The 5,486-nt window shown below is 43.1% G+C and overlaps 1 protein-coding gene across 2 annotated transcripts in view; it reads left to right on the forward strand.

The window, feature by feature from the left end:
* The first annotated feature begins 3,772 nt into the window (after nt 1–3,772).
* DHDDS (dehydrodolichyl diphosphate synthase subunit) overlaps nt 3,773–5,486 on the forward strand; it is a 12,272-nt gene continuing 10,558 nt past the window's right edge. The window contains exon 1 of one of the 2 annotated variants that reach the window (XM_018572522.1): nt 3,773–3,861. The gene's annotated coding sequence lies outside the window, so the exon portion shown is untranslated. The remainder of the gene's footprint in view (nt 3,862–5,486) is intronic. The other variant, XM_018572523.1, reaches the window with a different exon arrangement.

Genomic DNA, 5,486 nt, shown 5'->3' on the forward strand with positions numbered 1-5,486 from the left:
CCACTAAGGTTAATAACAGAGGTTTGGATACACGTCTTCTGCAGAAGACGTGTATCCAAACCTCTGTTATTAACCTTAGTGGAGAGACAAGTTGTTTTACATGCTGGTTTTTTGAGTGTGCCATGATACCTTTCTACTGTGTGTCAGTAAGGCAACATAAAGCCCATTTCCACCTGCGGAGGTATTTTAAAAAAAACATATGCCAGCAATGTACACCAAGTGAACATGAAGCAGGCATATGCAGTTGTTGTATATGAACACAGAAACTTAGGTTTTTGTCAGCTTTCCTCTTTATATCCTCATGGAAATGGCTGCCTCTGTGTGTTGAAAGCAATCTGTGTATATTACAACTGAGCTCTCTGCCACAATAAATGCTAATCACTTACAAAGTTAGAAATGGACTTTAAGGCTCTGGGTATGAGACAATGCCTCAGGTACTCACAAAACCCAGACAGCTGGTAGCAGGTAAGGGTTGGATGGCTGGAGGTGACCAAAGTCACTGTAGGTAGGAGCAGAAACAGTTCGAAGATTGACGTTCTACATAGCTCTTTGCAAGCAGGAGCAGCAGCAGGGAGATGCTTACCCGATACTGTCTGGCAGGAAAGAGGGCATGTACCTGCTACACTCTACCCAACAGATCATGTCAGAGCTCAGTTCCACAGTGTTAAACCCTTCTGCTGTGCAAACTGGCAGGAAAAAAAATGAATTTTGAAAGGTGCCCAAAGACCTATGTACTTGAGGTATCTTCTGGTGCTTGCCCCAACTGACTTTTTCACAAAGTGAGCCTCTGGAAACAGGGAAAGCGCTGAGTCTAAGCCAGCAGCACTGGACCTGGATAGTGCTTTGTGGCAAACTTTTCACCAGAATGGATTCTGCAAAGCACCCTACGTGGAACCCAGTGCTCAAAGGTCACTTCCAGGCTATCCCTGCAACAAAAGCTTCAGCGGGGTTTAGACATGGCACTCCAAAAGCCAGGCAGAGGACAGTCAAGCCAGATAGCTGTGATTGAAGAGCCACTTGCAGTGGGGCTGTCCACACACCACAAAGATTAAATGCTTGATTCGGTCTAGGGTACCTGAAATTAGGACTTTCATCCCTGCTCAATCAGGCTCCTCTGAGCTACAAGACTGCCACTCACAGCCTTTACCCCACTATGCTTCTGTGGTGGTGCTCACACAGGGCTTGGCGAACAAATTGCCTGGGAGCTAAGTGGCGTAAAAAATTTGGATTTGAACTGTTTGGGATATATTGAGTGCTTGATTTTTTGAAATACTTGTTGTCTCCCTTCCTTTTTAGACCCTTTTTTAGTATTTAAAAACTCAAGAGGCCTGCTGATGTCATCAAGTACAATGCAGGGCCCATAGCCTTGCGTTATACATGAGGATGCAGAGAGACAGTCTGCAAGCTGGAGAATAGCACCAACTGCCAGGGAAGCAGGTACGTAAAACCCTAGGCCTAGACCTAAATGAGCATTTAACCCTTGCACTGCGGGGTTAGCCCGATCGCAAGGGGAGTTTTGTGATTTCCCCAGAGATATCTTTAATTATGGATGTTAATGAGGCCAAGTCAAACGTAGAACACCATCTAGTGGTGAATCTAGAAATCTTCATGTTTACAATAAAATAAAACAGGAAAAGCAAGCATGAAGGTCACTGCAACAATAACTATGAGCTTACTAGAGATAAACCACATGACCCCTTGAAGTGCTCAGTGTTTGAGCAGACATTTCTTAGTCTCAAGTGACATCATATGAAGGTGTGCCTTGACGTATTAAAGTCACTGAAATTTCCAAATGGTCTTGTAACAGATTTGAGCAGTAAGGAACAGCATAGAAGGTAAACACTTCCTGCCTACGGTACCTAATACCCTGTACGGACAAAGTACATGTTCACTTTCCTTTTTTATTGTGGTGGGGTTTTATTATTTTAGGAGGTTTGTTGCTTCCACCTAGATATGCATCTCAGGTTTTGGTTATCTGTTATTACAGTTTGAAAACCGGTTCACTGCGTCCCTGAAACATCAGTGCAGTATTATTTGTTGTTATACATTAAAATAAACCTGTCATGATGAAATGTATGCAATGTTCCCTACTTAAAGGTAGGCACCAAGTGCCAGTACATATCTGCCATTTTATTAATCTCTACTCCCATTGCACCTAAGTCTCCTGCTGTAAGGTTTACCATATACATTACAATCTGACCATACAATCTGCTTGTATAATCAACTTAAAGGGGTTCTAAACCCTCCGTTTTTTTTTGCTTATATCTACTGCTAGCAAGCAGTAGATATAGGCAAGAAGTGTTCCGTCCAATAGTCTCGGGCACAGGGTCTAACACCCAACCGATGGCCCAATTCAACTGACTCTGTCGAGTAAACTGGGGTGCGTTAAGTGTTTTCATTGTAACATTTGCAACTCGATCATCTGTGGCACGATTCCCGGCTGGTTTCGAACATGCTGGTTCGACAGAAGACGTGCGACCGTACAGTAGAAACGGTCGCACGTCTCCGTTCACACTGCTCGATTATCGTACAAAAAACCGATCGCATACGATTATCGTACGATAATCGTGCAGTGTATGGGCACCTTTACTTTCAGAGTCTGATTTTGCAGACCGATTGTGTGGGTCTCTCAGGGGCACTGGGAGAACAGAAACAGGGGCAATTGAGGAAAGAGGATGTTGGTTCCCATAGGGACAGTTGGGAAATATGAGTGTACTTGCACCCCAAGGTCTTCCACAGGGATATTGGTCTATACGCAATTTTTAGAGTGTCACTAAACGCTGGTTGTTAAAATCCAGTGTCAATACAATATACAGTACTATAGCCATACCAGTCTTTAAATGTGCCAAAAACATTCACATATTGTTTTTCTACGTATTAAATCTCCTCTCCGCATGCCCCACAAAGGCTCATTCGCCTTCAATTCTTATATGTATGTGCGAGCAGTGCATGTATCTTGTGGTCACGTGCACCAATCTGCCCAAACCACAAATGTCTGTGTGCCTGTTGAATTCGTTATAACCGTTTCCTGTTGAAGCCCATTGGGCAGTTCGGTTTGGGTGATTTTATGAATCATTGATTCACATAAAGGAAGTTGCAGCTGTGGAGATTTTCAATTTACAGATGTGCTGTCTGATGCTGACAGAACAAAGGTCACAGATAGCTACCGATGAATTAAATGTGATTGTTTTACTTGGCCCTGCCATACAAATGTTCAACCCTTGTCATCTGTCACTATATAATAGACAGCAACATGCTTCTCTGCACGAAATTATATAGTCTTCTACTGTAAACGGATTGTTACATTGTCACTTCACACAGCCATGATGGGTAAAGATGAGCTGTACAAGAAGCGTGTTGCACAGCTCCCTCTACAGGCAGCTCTGAAAAACTATCCAGCTCAAAAGTCCCATTCATTCTAAAACACAAGCATTGTCCTATACACGTAGACCACAGAAATGAAGTATTAAAATGAAGTAGGATCACACTAATCCAGCACGTTATTAATCTCAGGTGCCCCACTCAAGCGGCGGCCATATTGAGTGGGGCACCCGAGATCAATAACGTGCTGGATTAGTGTGATCCTACTTCATTTTAATACTTCATTGCTGTGGTCTATGTCTATAGGGCAATGCCGCGGCTGGCGCTCGTGCAGAACAGCTTTCTTGGTCAAACCTCTTAGTGCCTACTAAACCGGAAATTAGGCAGTTGGAGAACTCGAGGAGTTGGAACTTTCGATAGAACACCGGTCGCGCATGACTTGGACGTCATCGAAAGAAGACACGCTGACGTCAGAGAGGCGCGCCGCTGGTTGCCGGCGAATGCGGAAGTGTTTTTGGAGTTAAAGGTGATGCTGATCGGGTAAGCTGCATGATTTGATTAACCAAAGGCAGTTTCTTAAAAATCGTGTGTATGTGGTAATGGGCAGGGGTGGCATTGGAACAGACGGTGGCAGAGGTATATCTTGCTAGTTTATATTTAGAATAGGTGTGTATTAACCACTTCAAGACCAGGTGTTTAGACCCCCTTCCTGGCCAGGAGTGTGTCAGTGATAGACTTGCACGGGTTTGGGTGAATGCCGGCAAACTGGGTTTGCACCCCGCACAACACTATTGACTACCTGCCAAAAATGCTAGTTGCCCGGGCTGTTGTAATTAGTCCATGGCTTTATAAGAAACCTGTCATTAAAAAAATCATGATGTCCACCATCGCTGGCCATTCCATCCAAAATGCTAATTGCCTGGCTGTCATGGTGATTCATTGACTTCATTGCTTTTTGAGCCACTGACCTGGAACAAGTATAAAAGATAAAGAATGGAATTTATCCAAACGGGAGCAGACAAAATCTAGGGCAGCTGTGCATGGCAATCAAGCTTCTCTCTTTCATTTTCAAATCTTAACTGAACAGATTGGAGAGAGAAGCTGAATGGTTGCCATGCACAGCTGCTCCAGATTTTGTCTGCTCCATTTTTGATAAATTCCCTCAAAAGTGTTCTGAGCCCCATTCACACTTGAGTGTGAGCATCTTTAGGTATCGTACGCTCATTCCCAATAAACTCTATGGAGCCAAAAATACATAAGTCTGCCTAAAAAGAAGCTTGTCTAATTTTTTGAGTCCGCGCCCATAACATACACGCATATATTCGTCAGGTGCGCCTGACGCTGACTTTTATGTTTTACTAAAAATATGGGTAAGAATAAATGTTTTATAACATAACGTAGGGAAACTTTCTTGTTTTTTTTTTTACATTTATGGTACTTTTTAAATTATATAGTAAAAAAAAAAATACCCCCCGTGGTGATTATATACCTCCAAAAGAAAGCTCTATGTGTCCCCAAACTTTTTTAACATAAATTGCAAGGCTATAGTCCGGTCATGCTGACTGGTGAAATTTTTGACTACCTACTGAGTGTTACTAATTCTCAATCCATATTTCCAAGGATGGAATTTATCTTTAAAGAGAACAAAAAATATTTGATTTATTTATTTAGTTGTATAAAACAGTGAATTCCGAACTATGTGCTTAAACTTACTGTGACATGAGCTGAATATAAGATTATACACTATATTGCCAAAAGTATTGGGACACCCCTCCAAATCATTGAATTCAGGTGTTCCGTGAAATGTCCTTGCTACTAAATATTCCACGGTCACCTGTTAGTGGTATTATAACAAAGTGGAAGCACCTGGGAACAGCAACTCAGCCAACAACGCAGCCACAAAGTGGTAGGCCACATAAAATGACAGAGCGGGGTCAGCGCATGCTGAAGTGCGCAGAAGTCAACAACTGTCTGCAGAGTCAATAGCTACAGACCTCCAAACTTCGTGTGACCTTCAGATTGGCACAACAACAGCGCGTAGAGAGCTTCATGGAATGGGTTTCCATGGCCGAGCAGCTGCATCCAAGCCTTAGATCACCAAGTGCAATGCAAAGCGTCGGATGCAGTGGTGTAAAGCACACCGCCACTGGACTCTAGAGAAGTGG

This window comes from Nanorana parkeri, unplaced genomic scaffold (genome assembly GCF_000935625.1).
Source record: "Nanorana parkeri isolate BGI_ZX_2015 unplaced genomic scaffold, ASM93562v1 scaffold2058, whole genome shotgun sequence".
Lineage (NCBI taxonomy): Eukaryota > Metazoa > Chordata > Amphibia > Anura > Dicroglossidae > Nanorana > Nanorana parkeri.